The sequence below is a fragment of the Stenella coeruleoalba genome (genome assembly GCF_951394435.1).
Source record: "Stenella coeruleoalba genome assembly, chromosome: 1".
Taxonomy (NCBI): Eukaryota; Metazoa; Chordata; class Mammalia; order Artiodactyla; family Delphinidae; genus Stenella; species Stenella coeruleoalba.
The window spans coordinates 181,681,803-181,704,418 of record NC_137169.1 but is presented as its reverse complement, the minus strand read 5'-3'; the positions used below and the strand labels follow the sequence as shown (position 1 = coordinate 181,704,418).

General features: G+C 42.3%; 1 long non-coding RNA gene across 2 annotated transcripts in view; it reads left to right on the top strand.

Moving 5' to 3' along the window:
* Positions 1-22,616, top strand: part of LOC307178038 — a 367,206-nt gene that overhangs the window by 39,462 nt on the left and 305,128 nt on the right. The window lies entirely within an intron of this gene.

The window sequence follows — 22,616 nt, the reverse complement described above, 5'->3', positions numbered from 1 at the left end:
CTCCAGCAGGAGCTGTCAGAAGCAGAGATGGAGGGGAAAACTGCCTTCACAAAGTTCTCAAAGGTGCTTCCCCTCTCATCCTCAGTTGCCCTCTATCCACTTTTTATTCAGAGCTGGTGGGTCTGGAGTCCAGCACCTGGAAAGCTAGGAAATGAAAGAGCTGCACCAGTGTGGGATGGAGGACTCCAGACACAAAGCTTCTGATTACCCATGGCAGGGAGCTCAGTGTCTCCCAGGTACTGTGTCTGTGGGGGGAGGGTGGGTTGACGACAGAACCTGGCCCTGGAGTGTCTAGGGGCCTCTTCAGAGGTCCTCCCATGACGTGGACCTGAGATGCTGCCCTCTTGACTATTTTTGCCAGGTGCCCAGGTGCCAGGTGCTGAGCCGTGTCTTGCCCACCACCTCCTGTGCTTGAGTGCTGGTGTCCTTTGGCCTCTGCGTGTGGGTGTTAAAATGACTAGTGCAGCCAACTGTTTCGACTGAGGAATAAGAGATCTGTTTCTGTTAGCGATGGAGAAACCAAATGGCTCTGAGTTGAAAGACCAAAGAGAAACCCAGCCTTCCAGTCAGAAATGCCAAAGATGATTAAGGAAAGAGAGAAAAGGAAGTTTTCCTCCAATGGAAGGAAATTAGATGAGACCTTCTTCCCAGAAACCCAGGTGGAGAAAACTTAGTCTGGATTTGAACAAGAGGGGAAAGGTGGGTCCCAGAAGCAGGTGGGCTAACAGGTGGTCAGGTAGGGCCAGCAGAGATTGGAAGATTGGGCTGAGGAGATTGCTTAGAAGTGTCCAGATGAGAGGCTTCCCTTAGTCGATGTGCTAACCAAGATGGGAGATGCTCAATCTGTAACCACATTTTGAGCTTACAACTGTCTACCTACATAGAGTTGGTTCCTCTGACACTCTCGGAGTTTAAAGCCAGAGGCTAACAGAGCCCTGAGCAAGGGATGGGGTAGGGGCAGGGGGCAAAGTGAGGCCTTGAATGCTGGCCTGAGGATTTGGGAGTGGAGATTTCCTTTCATGCTAAGGACACTTGACACTGTGCCAGGAGCTTTGCCCATAACATATCATTCAGCCTTTCACAACACAGCTATGAGACGTAGTATCCTCGTTTTACAGATGAGGAGACTGAGGTTCAGAGTAGCTAAGTAACTTCCTCCCAGTCACATAACTCATAAATGGTGGAACCCAGATTTGAGTCTGTTTCCAACCCCTCAATCCATCCTTTTACTACTATATCATCAAGTAGAGGAGGAAGTCACCTTCTGTTAAGGAATTCCACATTGGAGCAAGGGTCATGTTCAGGCCTGGAATGAGGCCTATTGAGGAAGGGCTACAGAAGATGCCTTCCTGGAAATCTAGAGCAACATTACAGATTGGCTCTGGCCTACATGACAATTTTTAGGGTTGCTTTTCAGAGAGAACGGGAAGAAATTAAACAAGAGAAACTGAGGCAGTTGATTTGAGCTTAGGGCTTGATGGACATGCCTGTCGATGGTGGGAAGAAAATCTCGGGCCTCTCCATGAGGTGGTGTCTCTGTGATGCCTCAGTAAGTGAGGAAGGCCAACAGCTTCTGTGGCAGAGAAGGCAGTGGGCAAGATGGCGGATTCGCTCACATTGGTTTGCCAAGGCTGCCAAGTCTGTTGAGGAACTGGCATTGCTAGGAAGATGCAATTATGGTAGAAGTACAGGAGTGGGCGACTGGCCAGGATGTTCTCACTCGGGGCGGATGACGCATCCCTTACAAAAAAGCATGTTAGAGCATCCACTTACTATTTTATTCTCTAGGCAGTGATAATCCCAAGTCTGATGACCTCATGCATGGCCCCAGGCCACCATGGTGCTGTTACCTTTTGCTTAATCCTCATTATTTTTCATATTTTTCGTAAAGATATTTGAGAGTGGTCAAGAGGTTAGTGGGCTCTAAATGGAGTGAAACAGAGCATTAACATCTAATTAAGAAAAAAAAAGAAGCCGAAATAAGCATGTTTGTGAACTGAGACTGGAGATTTGAGTGACTTCCCCCTACTAACTCTAGCACCTGCTGAGCTCTGGTTTCACATCAATATATTGGGGACAAAAGGTGTTGCTTGCCTCTCAGAGGGTTGTGAAAATCAAGGGGGTATTTAGCATAGAACCTTAGCCTGCTGTGAAGGCCAGGACTGCCACACTAGCTTTTCTTTCTTGAAAGTGCCCCGTATCAGATGGGTTAACTTTCACTATTGGCCTTGTGCTGCCTGAAGACACTGTCCCATCAGTTTGCAAACCCTCTGAGTCCAGAAGCCATGTCGAATATAATGTGCGTGCACCAGGACAGTGCTGCGCCCAAATGGGCCTATTCTTCAGGGAGGGAAAATATTAAATTGAGAACATTATCTTACTCTCACCTTAACCGGTGGTATGTTCTTGGCTGCAACACTTGGGCGAGGGTCTAAAAGTGTACACGGGTACTTCAGAAAGTACCTGAACAGCAGCCTGGATCCTTAAGGCACCCACTGGAAGTGAGAAGGGCTGTTGACAAGATGCAGGCTGTTAGGAGGAAATGGTCAGCTTATAAGTGGTGTGGATGAGATGAGCACAGACTTGTGCACCAGATCCTGAAACGCAGCAACACTGCGGAACCACGAGGGAGGCAAGTTCAGGAGAAGTCAGTGGAAATACTACACTGCGCAGCAGGTAGTGAATTTATGGGATGGCTTATCTCCCGGAGGCGGCACAAGCTGGCAACATAAATGGATTCCAGAGGGGTCTGGACAGACAGGTGAATGGCAGAGCCGTAAAGGAGTGCTGCAGGAAGCTGAGATGGACTCCATGTGGTCGGGAGTCAGGGTGGCCCGACGGGCCCTTTCACCACGTGCACATGGGGTCTTTGTGGACAAGAGCCCTGGCCTGGTTTTGAGCCAGTGGGCATCCCTAATTCTACAGTCTCCATGGCCTTTGCCTCATGAAGGTAGCAAAACCTTGTTCTTTTTACCTTAGCCAAGTATTTTCTGCAGATGCTATCTTTTATTTTTAGTCTCATTCGTGTTCAGTTTTAGCAGGTTATCCAAAAAACAGTGAGTTTTCCAGCTAAATTATAACTATTCTGAGAAAGCATTTCCTCTCCCCGCCTCCACCCACCCCTCACTCCTGCCCACCCCTTACAGCCCTTTTCAAATGCATTGCTTTTTCATTTTGGCTTTGGATTTCTAAACAGATTTTGAGAGCCTGTTTTCATACCAGTTATTATATTTATCTCTTGCAATTAAATCTCTGTTCCCTAAACTGTCTAATTCTGACATAAATTACTCTAATTATGAAAGCTCCTCTAAAAAGAGCAGTGACAATATACTTTTCTTGGGAGCTCTTTTCCATGCAGCATCCAAAATGTCTTCAATGCTGCATCCAAGATGCCAGGGAAATATTACTTTTATAACTGTAGCTCCAAATCTTGACATTGGGGGAAGTTCAGGAAGCTCTTCAATGTCTCCTCTGATAATCACCATGTCTCCCCACACACCTGTGCCCCTCTGTTCCACGTGCTTTATGCTTTCTTGAGCGCTCCTGTAAGTTCTAGAGATGGAGCACCCCTTCCAGCAGTGGGGCTGGTGAGGGGTGGTGATAGCTCGGAAGGCCCTTTGTTTCTACCTCTGGGGCATGAAGGGGCTCAGTTTTCATTTTCCGTTTCTGCCTCCCAGCCTCCTGGGGCTGTGTCTCGAAAGCTCTTTCTCCAGCACTGTCTCTGGAACTGGCAGCACTGCACGACGGAGCGCTCTTTGTTGGGGTTCATCACTGGCTTAGCGCACATGTAAACAAAGGGCCTCAGTATTCCATTTTTCTGGCAGGGGTCTCAGGGTGGGAGGAGGGCTCCACAGAACTCTCATTTCGCCTCTCTTTTTGGCTCCCCTTGTCTCCTGCTCTCGGTTTACTGATCAACTTATTGAGTGAGCCCATCGTGTGGGTTTCATATAGCATTGCCATGGCCTAGGTAAAACATTTCTTGTCACTTTGTCAGAGAGACCTCTGGAAAACCCCAGCTTGCCCTGCCCAGGCATATTCATTCTGGAAGTTTTTGTGAAGACTGGAATTGTTTATTCCTTTTGCCCTGAGGGCCCACAAAGTAACTGTGCCTTTGAAATTTGCTTCCTTAACTAGTTCAGTGACTCAGAACATCATCCTTGCTGCAAGCAACCTTCCTTTCCCTAGGCTGGCGCTTTCATAACAGGTAAAAGGAAGGGCTGACAAAACCATAAGATAACAGTTTAGCCTTCATTTACCAAGTTGCAGAAATACACTCACCCTCTCCCTCTGTTTTTTTTTTTTTTTTTTTGCGGTACGTGGGCCTCTCACTGTTGTGGCCTCTCCCACTGAGGAGCACAGGCTCCAGACGCGCAGGCTCAGCGGCCATGGCTCACGGGCCCAGCCCCTCCGCGGCATGTGGGATCTTCCCAGACCGGGGCACGAACCCGTGTCCCCTGCATCGGCAGGCGGACTCTCAATCACTGCGCCACCAGGGAAGCCCTCTCCCTCTGTTTTAACTGCGGTTGACTTATTGCTTCCTATGTGCCAGGCAGCTTATGCATTTTTATGCATTTTTATGCATAAAAATAAATGCATAAAAATATTTTATGCATTTTTAACACTATGAGATACTATTATACTTATCTAAGAGATAAGGAGAATGGGATTTGGAAAATTGTTAATTTTGCCAAAGATCAGGTAGATGATGGAAGGCAGAAATCCCAATAAACAGAAACCCATTCATTCAGCATATATGTGTGTGTGTGTGTGTGTGTTTATATATATATATATATATATTCTAAATATTATGCAAAACATGAGATATATAAAAATGAATGAGACTGTAGTCTGGTGGAGCTTACACTAGAGTCAGGTTTCCACCTACAACTTTCTGAATTCAGAGCTCCACTGCTACGCACCTTAGTCAACAGGACAGGTTTGGGAAGCAGCCTCTGTGCCCATGGGACACAATCAAGTTCACTGATTCTGGGATGATAAGGGCAACAATAATAATACCTGAAGCTTGCACATAAATTTCAGTTTACAAAGACATTTCAAGTGTATTATTTAATTTAACCCAACGTTTGTTGGGAGGGCAGAGTAGATGAGAGACTGGGGCTTGAAGAGGCTGGTAGCCCACAGTAGTTGCATAACTGGGCTGGAACCAAGGTGTTCTGGCTCCTAGACCAGTGATCTCTGCATTGTTTTATGCAGGATGAATGATACCTTCCAGGAACATCTCTTGGTGGGGTATAGACCTATTGGCATCTGAAAGTATCTAGAAGCAAAGCCTAAACTGATGAACTCAAGCAGTATCTGGATGTCAGCCTTGGATGGAATTCCTGCACTTGGAAAGGGATGGGCTGCAAAAGTGCTTCTCGTACTTTTCCACCAGAGTATTCCCCCAAAGGAGGACATTTTTGCTTTAGGAAGACATTATTTAATATCTTGTGGCTTCATATACACTTGACTTTCTTTGCCATATTCTTCCAGGGTTGTGGGCACCCTAGTTTGAGAAGCATAGGATCCGATGACATACAAAACTTATTAGAGCTGTGCTCTGATCATTTGAACTGTGCTCTAACCAACTGAGCTAATAAATACACCCAGTGGAATTTCATCCATCCATCTATCCACTAGCAAATATTCATGCAGAATCTATAATAGCCTCTGCCTTGCGCTAGGTAGGCACTATGATATGGTCCTTAATGAATTTACAGCCTGATGTGGAACCTACCACATCTCATGAGATGATTAACAGATAGTAGAAAACTGCTTATAATAAAGTGCTCAATTTTATACTTTGGATTTAAGGGCAGTAAGGGCTGGAGCACTGAAGGAAACATAGAGGTGGGTTGGCCAGAATCTAGGAGGTGCAGAAGAATTTAAAGACTGGGAAAGAGAGTGAAAGATTTCTAAATTGGGTACAACATGAATGAATAAACACAGTAGGACTTTTTTGTAAATAACATTAATTATTTTATTACCTTTCTTATTCTCTCTCTCTCTGTTTCACAGAAAACTAGGGAAAAACTCAAAAGTATGAAGGAGAAAAACAAAATATCATCCGTAAACCTCATGACCAAATATAACCAATGTTACATTTTGATATGGGCTCTTCTAGTCTTTTAGAAGGAGGTTAGAATTTGTATGTCAGTAGGTGGAGTCACTGCAGGTTTTGAACAATGGACTGACCACTTTCAAAGTTAATCTGGTGGCCTTCTGTAGGATTTATTGGAGTGTGGAAAGACTGGGAGACTGAACTTCAGCTGGGTAGGAGGCCACTACACACTCCAGCTCCTGCTTTTAAAACTAACTATTAATAACTAGTTGCCTTGATCCGTGGAGAGCTCTCCATTACTGGAGCAATTTGAGCAGAGCCTGGGTGACCATCTGGCAGGGATACTGTAGAAGGGATTTTTATATGTGGTGAGAGGATTCAGTAGCCCATTCGATCCCTTCCAACCTCAAGATTCCAGGGCTTACATTGTTAGCTGTCAAAATTCACAGTCAAATAGATTATGATACTGTCTTTTTTCTTGTAATTAGCCAGCAATTGGTTTGCTTAGTAGTGTTATTGAGTAAAATGATAAATGTTATTGGGAGGGACTATTTCTGAGGTGCTGGGGTTAAGCTCTCATATATTTTAGCCTTGCTATGTCCTCTTACCATGTTATTATTTGAGAACTACCCTTTCATAGGGAGTGTTCGAGGAGAAACGCTTGCCCTACCCAATCTCTACCTGCCTGGGTGCTAGCTGAGGCACCATCTCCTCGGAAAAGATCTTGACTCTCCAGGACTGCGGTAGAAGCCAGTCCTCTGTGTTCCCACAGGACTCTGTGCTTACCCATCATAGAGCCTGCCCCACAGTGATGACATCGTCTGTTTATTTCTTCCCCACACTGGACTGCAAGCGACGGTACAGTGGAGTGCTCGGTACACATTTGCCAGTGAATGAAGACTGCCAGCCATAAGGCAACATCCAGGAAGTTGTAGAGACTCTCTCCCAGCATGGAAGAGCATGGTACCCTTGCTTGGGCACTTATTTCCTTGTAAGCACCCAAAGCATTGGGTTCTTTCCTTCCTAGGTACTGCTTTGGGGTCTGCAATTCTGTCTGCTCAGGAGGACTGAAAATATAGTTGCAACCATGAATGAAAAGGGCCACAAGAGGGGAAAAGAATGTAATTAAAGATGCCATGGGGTCAGGGTATGGCACAGCCAAAGGTATTTGCACGGCTAAAGAGGTACTTCTGAGATCAGATCAGGTGCATACGTTTCCTAAAGCCACTGTGACATGTATAAGGAAAGGTCCCTCCTCTGTGGTGGCCTTGGAACTCCCTTCTCATAATGTCCAATCCTGTCTCAGGCAAACAGAAAGGAGGAACCACAGCTCCTGTTTCTCCCCACCTCCAACATTAGGGTTGTCCTTTCTCAAGATCTTGATATTGAGTGCTATCAGTGAGGGCTGGGCAGGAGAAAAATGCTGCAGGCTTATTGGGAATTCCGGACCCCAGCCGGGTTTAAGCCTGGAAGTTGCTGGATCTGAGTTTCTGCGAGATTCACATAGGTTCTCGCTACAGCCTAAGTTAAGGGTTGAAAGGTCTCTACTCACAAGCTTGTCTTCCACTCCTCTGGTGGAGTCACTACAACACGGTTTTCAGTAGCTCTAAAAACCATTTAGGCAAAAGATGATTTATTTCTATATATGGCCAGAGGAGAGCCCAGTCACCGGCTGGCTTCCTGGTTGTCGCTCTCCAGTTTTTCCAGACCTGCAGACTCCACAGACTTCCAGGCTGGACGTGGGTTTCTGTGACCTGTGTGTAATCAGGTTCAGCAATGGAAAATTTGGCTCCCAGTGTGACTGTCCCTACTTGTCCTCGTCTCCCACCCCCTCCCGGCTTGCCTCTCCTCCCTCAGAATGCTGCAGCTAAAAAGCAAATAAAGAAGCTCTCACAGCTGCAGCCCTGCTAAAAATAGAAAGTTTGTTTATTTTTATATTCATGAAGCCCTTTTCCTGCTGTTGCTGTTGTTATGAGCCTAAGTCCCAGGCAGGAATGGGAAGGACTCTGTGTGCTGGGCACTGGCCAAAGGAATTCTGTCCCATGTTGGGGACTCAAACTGAAGCCTGTTCAGGGCCAGAGGATTTGGTGATCTGTTTTCTTTTTTGAGCCTCTCCTCTCCTAGCTGGCACCTGTTGCCCAGAATTTGGGGTGTGGGTGTCTTGGTTTTTTGACGATCTGCATGACTGCACTTCCCTTTCAGAGACGGCCTCCCCTTTTGTTATGATCTGCTCGTAGGAGAGTTGTGGGCAGAGGAAAGGACACTGGACTAAGAAGAAAGAAACCTGGGTTTTCTTTCTTGCTCTGTGACCTTGAGCAAGTCGCAACCTCTCTGACCCTTGGTTTCCTCATCTATAAAACAGGGGTAATGATATATGCCCAGAGCTCAAGTATAATAATGGATATAAAACTACTTTGGAAAATTCAAGATATCTGCAAATGGATTGTTTTCCACTTTCTGAACAAACACAGGTTTCTCAAGTGTGTCCAAAGGATAGATATTCCCTTTGTGTTGAAGGGCTTTTGAGTCCCCTGTCCCAAAAGGAGGAGTGGAAGGGGAACAAGAGAATAGTACCCAAGGAGGTATGTTTTTATCATATTTCCTTTGAGATCTGTAAAAAAACAAACTCATGTTGAAATACCTGAGAGGTAATGCGGCTAGAACAAAGAATTCTGGATTAGGATTTGGGAAATTGAGGAAGGAGATTCTTCAACATTCTGTTAACTTGCTGTGGACATTGGCGCAATGATTATACTGTTATGTGTTTCATCTCCCTTCTCATAAGGTAGAACTCTTATTAATAGCTGACCTTCCCAGCTGGAAGGGACCTACCTCCACTTGCTCAGACATCTAGATCACTTGGTTTATACCACACACATAGGGCTTGTCACATGTTTCACAGACAGCATCCTGGACTGTCACCATTGACACTTTCTCTTCTGAGATCCTAACAGCTGAGGCAGAGCTATGTTGGATACGCCTTTGACTCACCTCGGACCACTGTCACTGTTGTGTTTGCTTGTTTTCTGTGGAGAGCCCTGGCATACTCAGGATTCGTCCTGGAGCCTGGGTCACATCAGGTACCTGTATCCTACAGGCTTCTCTTTGTAAGCAACAAAATAACAGCTTTGGCTAGTTGAAGCAGAAAAGGAATTTATTTAAATTAAATTTTAATTAAGTTTTTGTGTTTTTTTTTTTGCGGTACACGGGCCTCTCACTGTTGCGGCCTCTCCCACTGAGGAGCACAGGCTCCGGACGCGCTGGCTCAGTGGCCACGGCTCACGGGCCCAGCCGCTCCGCGGCATGTGGGATCTTCCCAGACTGGGGCATGAACCCGTGTCCTCTGCATCGGCAGGCGGACTCTCAACCACTGCGCCACCAGGGAAGCCCTAATTAATTAAGTTTTACAATTAAATTTTAATTAAAAAATAAAGACACTGTGACTTGGATGGATCACTTGAAAAAAATCACTGAATGTAGCATTTCTTTAAGTTATGAATATAGACAACAAATCAGATACCTGTGACCTTATCACCTTTGTAAGTAATAGGGGGCCTTCCCTGGTGGCACAGTGGTTAATAATCCGCCTGCCAGTGCAGGGGACACGGGTTCGAGCCCTGGACTGGGAAGATCCCACATGCTGCAGAGCAACTAAGCCCATGAGCCACAACAGCTGAGCCCATGTGCCACAACTACTGAAGCCTGCGCACCTAGAGCCCGTGCTCCGCAACAAGAGAAGCCACCGCAATGAGAAGCCTGTACATTGCAACGAAGAGTAGCCCCCTCTCGCTGCAACTAGAGAAAGCCCATGCGCAGCAACAAAGACCCAATGCAGCCAAAACTAAATAAATAAATAAAAATATATTTTAAAAAATCTTTAAAAAAAAAGTCATAGGTATTTTCAAGTGACATTTCAATTGTTGCAGGTGTTCCAGAATACTACTTCTGGGCAACAGCAGTTACTAGACCTGCCACTAGATTTATTTAATGTACTAATAAAAAAATCACACATATTATGCTATCATATATTTGTTTAAAAAATTTAACTGTATTTTAATATAACTGGCTTCCTATGTGTTTCATTTTGTGCATTTCAAAACGTTCCTTATATACTTCATAGGCTTCATCAGACCTCCAAAGGGCTCCATGGCACACAAAAGGTTAAGAACCCCTTAACCTAAAGTATATTAGCTAGCTCACAGCAGGCTCAGCTACTTAATTTGCAGGGCCCAGTGCAAAATGAAAATGTGAGGCTTCTTGGTGAAAACTTTGAAGGATTGGAAGATGGGCAGCAGACCATTTAACTAAGCACAGGATCATGCTGAGCCTGGGGCCCCGTGTGACCACACAGGTTGCTGACCCATGAAGTAGGCTCTGGTTTGTAGAATTTCCAGAAAGGTCAAAAGGACAGGCTCTGGGGCTACTCGGCCAGGGGAAATATCCAAATTGTGCTGGAGAACTGGTCTGGTGAAGACCCAGGGCAGCTCCTGCTAAGCACAGACACTGCAGCGTGTACCCCTGCCACACTGACAGTAAGTGCTGGAAACTGCTCTGAATCTGCCACCACTGCTATGTCAGTAAGCTGGGTGGAGCCATCCCCACACCAGAATGGATTCTGGGTGACTCCTGCTCTTCTGTGTAACTAGTTTCCAATTTAAAGTCTGAACTAGGTTCATTTGATTGGTAGAGTCTAGTTCAAGGCTAGCCCATCTGCTGCAAGGGAGGCCCGTAAGCAAATATCTGTCGTTGACAGCTCCACAGTGGAAGACCAGCTCTGCTTCACAGGGAGAGGGACTCCCCAGACAAAGGAAGGATTCAGATGCTAAGTGGCCAAAAGCATGAGAAGTGTCCTTGATGGTACCCACACACCTGTTGGGTACCCTGACCACTTCTGAAGAAAGCCCAGGGGCTGGCAGAACATGTGGTCACCTTTAGGTAGATGAGGCCGTCAGGGAGAGAATAATATTAAAACATTTTCAGTTTCTGGGACATTTGGGTGGTGTCTAGGATCAATAAGGCAGAATATTTGGAATAGAGATTACTCAAGAAAATTCACAACCTATGGAGATAGGACAAAAAACTTGGGACTTTTACCAAAATATTCTCTATCCACAAGACTGGACAATGCCGGGAAGAAGGAATGGGCTCTACACTGTCATACAGTGTCAAGGTCTAGTTAATTTAAGAATTTCCTTGAAGCAAAAGACAGTGAGTCAGTGCAACATATCAAAAGTTGGGCCAAGCCAAGGGGAGCAGAGGTTGCTCTAGAAATGACCCACCTTGTGGCCTGCACAGTGCCACTCTGTGGGGCAAGTGCTGAGCCCCCAGCCTCGGCTCGTGACTCATTTTTTCCCTTCTCACTCTTACTGAAAAGTAAATCAGTTAAGTAAGTGGTAGTTTTTTCTGTCTCCCTATCCCCACAGAGTGGTGGGTGGGCTGTTCTTTAAAAAGTGGTGCGAGGACAGAGCTGCCCCCAGAGAGTTTGACAGGAGCCCAGCAGAGTATAAGCTGCTTCTAGAGGTGGGACTGAGAGACCACAACTCACTGTCCAGGAGCTAAGACATCCAGCAGATCCTCTGAGGCCATGAGCATGGGGAGCCCTCCTGCCAAGACAGAGGAGCCATCCTTCCACCCAGAGGGACCACCTGTAAGGTTTCCCTGAGGGGCTGACAGGAGCCGCCAGTGGGGATGTCCTGAGAAGGAGCAAAGGACAATGCCACTCACCTAGCTCCTGACACAGGTCACGTGTTCTACCTCTTTTGTGCCCTTGATTCCCCATTTGAAACACTTGAGAGAGAGGTCATTATCTCTGTTTTACAGACTGGAGAGCCTACATCCTGGAGCTCCCAGTTCCCTTTAGCTTCCCAACATGTTACCTTGAGGAGAAATGGAGTTGGCCACCATCTTTTGGCTGATCTCTAGTAAAGAAAGCTGGAGATTTTTGTCCTTTTAGTATATTTTTCAATGCGGAGAGAGAATAGTAATCCCCACCCCTTTCACTCACCAGAGTTTCTTTGGCAAAGAAATCTTGACTTACTATTTTTTTGCTAATTTAAAAATAAATATTTGAATAAACTCTGGAATAATTTTAGATCTACAGACAAGTTACAAAGAAAATACAGGGATCTTACATATCTTTCACTCAGTTTCCCCTAGGGTCGACATCTAATGTAACCATGGTACATTTAGAAATTAGCACTTAGAAATTAGCATTGGTATTATACTAATGATTGAACTATGGACTCTTTGGATTTCACCAATTCATCCACTAATGTCCTTTTTTCTGTTTTAGGATCCAATTTAGGATACCACATTGATTTTGGGAAACCTTGAACTTTAAGAGAAATTTCAGATTGCCAATAGAGGGTTTGACCCAGAATGAAAAATACTTTTATTTGTATTTTCCCTCATTTTTCAAAATTCAAAACAGCTTTGACTATTAAGTGCTCTTTAAAATGCTTCAGCAAACTCCTGGCTGCTTCCCTGAGATGCTAATATCAGACAAGCAGAAGTGGTTTGAGGATTTTGGTATAAAGGTGCTGCAAAAATGCAAAATATTGGAGTCTTTGGTTGGAAATTTGGGATATTCAAGTCTGTTTCTTTCTCCCAAGTTCTAAGTAATAAAAAATAGGATACTTTTCACACTTCTACCTCACATCTTCCTGTGGAGTCATATGAATTTGGGTTCAGAGTACTGCTTTTTGCGGAGGGCAAAAGAGAATAAAAGTAGGTGAGGGATTGTGTGAACTCAATTATGCAATTGGTTTCCCTGGGTTACTCCATCCATTGTTCATAGCATCAGGCTTGTGCTGGCAACATTCCAAGTCATGGAGTGTCTTATTATTTGTCTGGGCTTCTGCTTATCGATTGGGTGTCCTTGCTAATATAGTTTGTTTTCTCTTGAAATGAAACTAAAAGTGGGGTTATAGTTAGGCATTCTTGACTCTATGACAGGTCCCTTTTATAGTCCGCTTGCCTGGGCTCCCGTTGCTTTTGGAAATCTGTAAAATTTCAGGAGCTAGGCAGCTGGTGTGTGTGTACATGAGGGGCCCTTGTCATGATTATATAGAACTGAGATCTCACAGAATACATTGGACATCAGAGTTATTTCTGAGGCTTCATGGGCTAGATATAGCATCATAATAAGTGCTTGATTAATAATTTAGCTCCCCATTCCCAGTCTTTATCCACCATTATATAGCAATGTGGGTAGATTAAACAACCATACATATAACTCTATCCATCTGCTCTTATAGCCCGCCTAACTCTTAGGGCTTTACTTTTAGAATAGTGATAATTGCTCATTTTTGTTGAGCATTTACTATGTGTTAAGTAGCCTGCCATACTCTTTACATGTTTCTGTTTTGTGTAATTTTTCACAATTCTGTGTGGTAAGTACCATTATTATGTTCCTATTTTGGATGAGGAAAATTCAATTAAGAAACAATTTCATCCGAGGTCACATGGCTAGAAAGTAGTGAATCCAGGACTTGAAACAGAGCTGTCTAACTCCAAATCCAGTGTTCTCATAAACACCTTGCCACACTGAGCCAGGAGATATGGTTCGTTGGTAAATACATACACTTTTCCAGGCAATGACTCCCTACTCCCTCTTTAAGCAAAGATTACTCAAGTTCCAGAAATCAATCATCTACATCATTTATTGGATTTTTCCTACATGCAAAATTCCGTGCTTGATACTGATGGGCAAGAAGAGATAAAAGAAAATTAGCAGAGCACTGGCATGGAAAGAGCCCAGGAGATCCCGGCGCTATCACTGAGGGGTTTTGGCTACATCATGCAACCTCTTTGGACATCAAATGATTTCTTTGTAAAGTGAGCAGGTGGGATTAGATGAACTCAAAGGTCCCTGCCACTTCTTTGATTCTGTCCCCCATCTTTACACCAGACATGCATAGAATAAATGCCAGATGCCATCCCTGCCCTCTGAAGGATCATGAGACAAAACCTTCAAACACATGAAACAGTTAGAAGACAGTGGTGTTATAAATTGTCTACCTTAGGCTATAAGCCATCACTGGACATGCACTTACTTGAATCTCTTATGACTCAGCAGTTTTAGGGATAAAAGACATATGTCATAATTTCTTCCCTTAATAAGTGTACAAATTAGTTGGGAAACAGGACATAAGCGACTAGAACAGTGACTAATACAAGACATTAGATAATTAAGTGCTAAATTGTGATGTGCAGTCATTGCATGATGACGGTAAAATGAGAGCCGACATTTACTGAGTTCTTAGGTGAATGTGTAAGAGTTAAAGGATGCCAAAAAAAAAAACCCTCAATAATTAAGATAAGTAATACTTTAATGCAATATTTTTAAATTAAGCTTTCAAAAAATTCACGATGAACACAAAATATCAAGATTTTAACAAAGACAGGCTCAGTAGTACTGATTTTTCCTTTTGTCTCAGGCTCAAGTACAGCTCAGCACAGCACTGTGAGATAGTGACTATACCTTATTGCTTTACGTTCACTGTCTTATTTAATGTTCACAATGACCCTTATGATTAGATTCTACTATTAGCATCGTTTTAGCGATGAGGAAGCTGAGGCTTGGAGAGGTGGTTAGGGGCAGGAATGAAACTTAAACCCAGGTCTCTGGCGTTATAATTCATGCTTTGAAACACTGCCTTAAATACCCTTACAAATATGCAGACAGAGCTCACCGCCCCAGTAGAAAGAAGGCTGTGACCCAGTGTTGCTGAGCTAGGGGTGGGCTCTTCCTGGGGCAACTCTGTGGTCCTCCTGGCAGGGTGCCCAGTGCAGCTGTATTTCTCATACCTGTTGCCTACTGGCTGCTGGAACCCTTGGGTGCCTCCTCTTTCCTTACCTACCCTGGGGGTTCCTTGAGTCTGGAAAGCACTTTGGAGGGTGATGCTCCATCTAATTTCATCCGAAGTAGGAAATCCAAAGTGAAGTCCATCTGAATTGTGCTTTCTGCCTGATCCCACGTAAAGAAAAGTTCTGTAGTGTTTTAGCGATATCTCACAGCAAAGGAAACCATGCTGAACTCAGAGCCTATATCAGAAGTGTTTGTCATCTCAGGCCCCATCTGCAGCACCCAGCCCCATTTCCGGGCAGGAAATGAAACCACAGAAGGCAAGGTAAATATTGATTTTCAAGTCACTGCTTTGGGGGCAGCCATCATTTTCTTGCTGATTTACTTCTAGTGCATGTTTGCCCAAGGTGTGGGGCAAAAGCACTGATCAGATGGGCCCATGGGGGCATTTCAAGTGAACTGTGCTGTTTGGGTCAAAAATTCACGCATGTGTCGTCGGGACTAGGGGTTAGACTTCTGCTGCCCCAGGCAATTGGTTGTTAGTACAGATAGTGGCTTGGGATAACTAGATGTGGTAAAAAGGAAAGTCAGAATTGTAAACTGTCAGAATGGGACTTTGGAAGTTATTTGGTCCAGGTCTTCATTTTACAGGAGAGGAATTAGAAGCTTAAAGAAATTATGTGACCTTTGGAAAGGTCACATAACCCTTTCATGGCAGACCTGAGACGCAAAATTGTGTAGATGACATTTTTTTTTTTTTTTTTTTTGCGTTACGCGGGCCTCTCACTGTTGTGGCCTCTCCCGTTGCGGAGCACAGGCTCCGGACGTGCAGGCTCAGTGGCCATGGCTCACGGGCCCAGCCGCTCCGCGGCATGTGGGATCTTCCCGGAACGGGGCACGAACCCGTGTCCCCTGCATCGGCAGGCGGACTCTCAACCACTGCACCACCAGGGAAGCCCCTGTAGATGACATTTTGAAGTGGCGATTTTAATGCAACCATAGAGCCATTTCAATGGTGCCTAACAGCACTATTTTTAACAGCACAAGGGATGCTTCCACTCTAGTCTTTGACCTCTCCTTATCCCCTTATCTCAGGTTCAGTGAGAAAACATACTGAGATCATTTAGTGGTACCTGTTGTGGACATAGCGACTATTTCTGTAGCATAAATAAGATGATCTGTAGTGGCACAAAACCCTAGGGTGCTGTGGGTCTCTCCACAAATTGCCACATCTTGTCTTTATTTTTTTCTTGATGGAAAATTTTTAAATATTTATATTGTGAAATAACGTAAGGCTTAGGTTTCACAATGTACATAGATGATTCGTGTATTAGTCACATTTCTAGAATATTTCTTAACAATTCCAAAATGTTTATTTTTCCAGGATGTTGAGTTATTTTGTTGGGCCATTGAGATGCCCATACTGGGAAGCTGTGTCCCTCTGTCCTTCAGTCTCTCTTCCTTCCCATCCCTCCCAGGACCTTCATCACTGTGGGTGCCATGTCTCATAGAAATTCAGGAACCTGTGGGGAGCAAGGCATAGATGACTGAGGGCCACTTAACAACCTATAACCAATAACTCCAGGTGTTTAGTTAAAAAATATTAGGTGAACCGATTAGCTCATGGAATAGGGAGTGTAAGTTTGTGGTACATGCATCAACAAAATGGGAATAATTATTTGCTGCCAATTTCACAAGGATAGGAAGATATGTATATACTGTGCATGTAAGATACTATGTATACGTACATTATATATGACTTACAGATGTCCCAGTTCTCATGGAACTGCCCACAGTTCCCTGAGTTCACCTCTATATTTAGACTTTGGGCCTTTGTCCTAGGGGTTCCCCTGCCTGGATTGCCTTTACACTCTGTTGGCATGGAAAGCATCTTATCTTTTAAGGTCTGGCTCAATTGTTACTACCTCTGAGAAATAGTTCCTGAATCCTTCAGGTTAAATGGATGACTCCTTTCTTTGTGCCTCCACGTGTCCTTCTACACACCCAGTCACTCTCTACTCGCAATTGTTTATTTATATGTCTACCTCTCCTCTTGAGGACAGGGATTATGATCCACCCATCTTAGTGTCCCTGAGCCCAGCATGGTACCAGGAACACAGTAAAGCTCAGTAAACATTTGTTATGTAAACCATGTCTTCGAGACGATGATGCTCCAGGAAGTGTTTGAATGGGTGCTTTGGTCATGGGTGTTTAGGTCATGAGTTTGTAGGTCACGGGTGTGTAGGACATCTGGGTCTCCTGCTCCCTGGGTCATGTGGGAGGAGGTGTCCACAGATGTCATGAATACAGACATCCCTAAGGACCTGGAACACTTTTGCTTCCAATTTAGCAATTTTGCCAGTGCGATGCCAGCATTTTGGGTACTGTGCCTCTAGGTGTTCATATAAACTTGTGGCTGTAAAAGAAAACCTGATTTTTTCCCCCAGTGATTTCCAGTTACCTTTACTGTTGCTTATAAAAATAAAATACTTATTGAAGTATAATCTTTATCCTGTGCTGATTCCAAATTACCTTTTTTTTACATCTTTATTGGAGTATAATTGCTTTACAATAGTGTGTTAGTTTCTGCTTTATAACAAAGTGAATCAGTTATACATCAAATTACCTTTTTATGCTGTTATCTCTTTCCATCTGTGTGTTTTTATGATCTGACAATGCATTTGTCAGTCAACAAGTATTTATTGAGAGCCCTGCAGGGTTTCTAGCATAACATTTTTAACACATATCATACTTTTCTTAGGTATTCTCCTGGTGTTATAACTTTGGCTTCTAATACAGTTTAAATGAGAAAACTGTTTCACCTGAAGGTGTTTTGAAGTTCATAATCCAGAGATTGGTGCCTTTGATGGGGAAACGAACAGTCATAATTTATTGGCCTACTGTGTACTAGGCATTAGGCTCTACAATTTACATACATTATCTCATTTAATTCTCATACCTGTCCCATGTGTAAGTGGTCTGATATTGCATTTTACAGTGAAGGAAACAGATTAAGTGGCAGGCTCCTATAACTAGCAAAGGATCAAGCTGGGCTTGAACTCAGGCCTGTTTGAAACTACAGCCCATACTCTTCCCCATGCATTATTTCCTTATTACATTGAACTGCTCTAAAGGCAAATGTTTGGAATGATTAAATGGAAAGTAGATTGTATATTCCTTAAGGCTGGGACTGCTGTGCTTAAAACTGAAATGTGCCGTTTGATGATCTGACATGTCTTTGTGTCTCTTTTTTCCCTATATGTGATAAATAGGACTCACACTGTGATTCTTCTCTAAGCAGCTGGAAATGATGTGATGATTTCTCACCCTCCCTTCTTCCGTCAGCCCCAAAGAACAATTCAAAGGACCTAACCCCAAACTTAAAAGCTGTACAGTGATGTTCATGATTCCAACCACGTATTCATTCTTCCCTATCTGTGCTGCTGCTACGTAGGGCTCTTCCTTGTGAGTTATAGGTATTATGTGTATTTTTCTGTCCTTCTGTCTCTCTCTTTATAAAAGGTCCTGGAGTAAAGTTAAAAAATAACCTACATTGTATACTTTACAAGGTATTTCAAGGTCATTCATTCCTTTGTTCACTCAGTTGGTTGAACACCTTGTTTATCAATCAGTGTTGAACTCTTTGATGTGTCTACAGTGTGTCTGAAAAATGCACTCTGCCCATCCTTGAGGAACTCTTAGGCAAGCATGTACACAGCTGACTGTCCTGTGGACAACATCTAAGGGACTTTAGGAGAGTAAGGAATGAATTATTTGGGGGGAAAGGATGAGAAACAGGTAGGACAAGGAAACCACCAGAAAGCAGGAGTCATGCGAGCTGGATAGTCAGCCATTCCACAGACATTTTGACCACCTGCTGTGTGTTGGGCACTATATGAAGCACAGGAACTGCTAAGGTAGAATTACACAGTCCTCATCCTCAAGGCATTCACAGACTAGAAGAGGGAAAGACATGTTAGCAACTGAGTGTTAGGTACCAAGATAGATGTACAAGTTACGGTGCTGCTGCCGATGGATGGTGAATTCTCCTTGGTCTGGGCTCTTAAGGGGAGGAACAGGCAAGAGATCCTAGAAGAGGTGAGTTTAACAGAGTCTTGAAAGCTTTGAAGGTGTTTAGGGGCAGGGTGAACAGGCAGAGAGGCATGAAACAGCAAGGCACATTAAGGAACTTCAAGTTGTCAAGAGTTGGGGAGAGGAGTGTGCACCAGTGGGCAGGAGTGAAGGGTGAGTCTGGGTTGATCGGCAAGTGTCTGGAAGAGGAATGTCTTTGAACGCCAAGCTAAGGAGTTTTTATGCTGTAGGCCTTGGAAAGCCATGGAAAGATTTTTAAACAAGGGAATGATGTCATCAGAATGGCATTTGAGTATATTTTCATCAAAGTTATAAATGGAAGTAAATGTTGAAAAGTGAAAATTTGACATTATTTTTCATGTATGTTACTGAAGATATTTTTTCTAAAGCATTTACAATTGTATATTAAAATTAAAAGAAAAATGGGGGTGGTGGTGGTGGTGGCGGGATGAATTGGGAGATCAGGATTGACATATATACACTAATATGTATAAAAGAGAGAACTAATAAGAACCTGCTGTATAAGAAAATAAAATGAAATTTTAAAAAAAGAAAACCAAATTATAACTAATGCATGGAATTTTTAAATTAAATTTTTTATTTTCAGATAATTATAGATTCACATGCAGTTATAAGAAATAATACAGAGAGATCCCATATACCCTTTACCCAGTTTCCTTCAATGATATTATCTTATAAAATTATAGCACAATTTCGCAACCAGGGTATTGAAATTGATAGTTAAGATAAAGAACACTTCTACCACCACAAGAATCCCTCATGTTGCCCTTTTATAACCACACACTTCTTTCTCTCCCCCACTTACTTCTTAATCCATGGAAATTTATCATTTTTTCCTTTTTTTGGATGGTGCTTTCAGTGTCAAGTCTAAGAATTCTTTGCCTAGCACTAGATCCTAAAGATTTTCTCCCATTTTTCCTAAAAGTTTATAGTTTTGTGTTTTACATTTAAGTCTATGATCCATTTTAAGTTAAATTTTGTATAAGGTGTGAGATTTAGGTCAATGTTTTTTTTTTTCCTATGGATATCCAATTGCTCCAGCATCATTTATTGAAAAGGCTACATTTCCTGTGTTGAATTGCTTTTGCATGTTTTTCAAAAATCAGTGGGCATATTTGTATGGGCCTATACCTCGGCTCTCTGTTCTGTCCATTGATCTGTGTGTCTATCTCTCCACCAGTATCACACAGTCTTAATAACTGTAGCTACACAATAAGTCTTGGAATAGGGTAGGTTTATTCCTTCTACTTTATTCCTTTATTTCAAAATGGTTTTAGCTATTCAAGTTCCTTTGCCTTTCTATATAAATTTTAGAAGAATCTTGTCCATATCTATGAAAAGTCTTGCCCGGATATTGATAGGGATTATGTTAAACCTGTATAACAATTTGGGGAAAATTGACATCTTTACTAATTTGAGTCTTCTAATCCATAAACATGATATGTCTATTTATTTAGATCTTCTTTGATTTTCTTAATCATCATTGCATAGTTTTCAGCATACAAGCCCTGTACATGTTTTGTTAAGTTTACACCCATTTACTTTCTATGTGTGATTGTTAGTGGTGTTTTATTTTTAATTAAGATGTTTATGTATTCAGTGCTAGTCTATATAAAAACAATGGGTTTTTGCATATTTATCTTGACTCCTGTAACCTTTCTAAATTCACTTATTTGTTCTAGGAGTTTTATTATTATTTTTAAAAATAGATTCCTTGGGATAGTCTATGTAGACAATCATGTCATCTGCAAGTAGGGACAGTTTTGTTTCATGTTTTAATGTTTTCTAGTCTGTATGCCTTTTGTTTCCTTTGTATTATTGCACTGGCTAAAACTTCTGGCACTATGTTGAATAAGAGTGGTGACAGCAGACATCCTACCTTGTTCCAGATTTTAGAGGAAAAGCATTTAGTCTTTCACCATGAAGTGTAATGTTAGCTGTAGGTTTTGATAGATTCTTTTTATCAAGTCAGGGTAGTTCCCTCTGTTCCTATTTTTCTGAGAATTTGTATCATGAATGAATATTTAATTTTGTCAAGATTTTTTCTGCATTAATTAATATAATCATGCGATTTTCATTATTTGATTTCTTGACTGGTGGATTACAATTGCTTTTCAAACATTGAACCAGCTTTGCATCCCTGAAATAAACCCCACTTGGTCATGGTGTATAATTCTTTTTTCATATTGCTGAATTCTATTTGCTAATATTTTGTTAAGTATTTTGGTGTCTAAATTCACAAGGGATATTGGTCTGAGTTTTCTTTTTATGTACTGTTTTTGTTTGGTTTTGGCATCAGGTAATACCAGCTGCATAAAATGAACGGGGAAGTGTTCCCTCTTCTTCCATTTTCTGGAGAGGTTGTATAGAATTGGTATTAATTCTTCATTAAGTGTTTGGTAGAATTCTCCAGTGAAACCACATGGTCCTGGAGATTTCTTTTTTGGGAGCTTTTAAGTTAAAAATTCAACTTCCTTAATAGTTATAGGGCTATTCAAATGATCTGTTTCATATTGGGTGGGTTGTGGTAGTTTTTATTTTTCAAGGGATTGGTCCATTTGCCAGATGTAGGTCTGTAGAGTTTTTTGTAGTATTTATTGGTATTCCTTTTAACATCTGCAGAGTCTGTAACAATACTGTACCCACTGTTTCATTCCTGATATTGGTAATTTGTGTTCTCTCTCTCTCTTTCTCCCCCTTTTTGTCTGTCTTGCTAGAGTATTGCCAATTTTATTGGTCTTCTCAAAGAATCTACTTTTTATTTCATTGATTTTTCTATGTTATCAATTTTCTTGATTTCTGCTTGTATCATTATTATTTCCTTCTTTTCACTTTGGGTTTATTTTGCTTTTCATTTTCTAGGTTCTTGAGATGGGAGCTTGGATTATTGATTTGAGACTTTTTCTCATTTCTAACATATGCATTTAGTGTTATAAATTTACCTCTTAATACTGCTTTACCTGTGTCTCACAAATTTTGATATGTTGTGTTTTTATTTTCTTTCATTTTGATATATTTTAAAAATTTCCTTCAGACTTCTTCTTTGACCCATGGATTATTTAGAAGTGTGTTGTTTAGTTTCCAAGCATTTGGAGATTTTCCTGTTATCTTTCAGTTATTGATTTTTAGTTTGATTCCATTTTGTTCAGAAAACATACACTGTATAATTTGAATTCTTTTAACTTTGTTGAGATTTGTTTTATGGCCCAGGCTGTGGTCTATCTTGGTATATGTTTTGTGGGCACTTGAAAAGAACATGTATTCTGCTGTTGTTAAGTGGAGTGTTTTATAAATGTTGATTATATTGTTGGTTGATGATGAATTCTTCTATATCCTTGATGATTTTAGGTCTAGTTGTTATAACAATTGTTGAGGGAAGGGTGTTGAAGTCTCCAACTATAATTGTGAATTTGTCTATTTCTTCTTTCAGTTCTATCCGTTTCTTCTTCACATATTTTACACACCATTTTTTGGTGCATACACATTTAGGATTGCTATGTCTTCTTGGTGGATTGACCCTTTCCTATTTATATAACATCCCCCTCTGGGTCTGGTAATTTCTTTGCTTTGAAGTTTACTTTATCTGATATTAATATAATCACTCCTTATTCCCTTTGATTAATGTTTGCATTATAT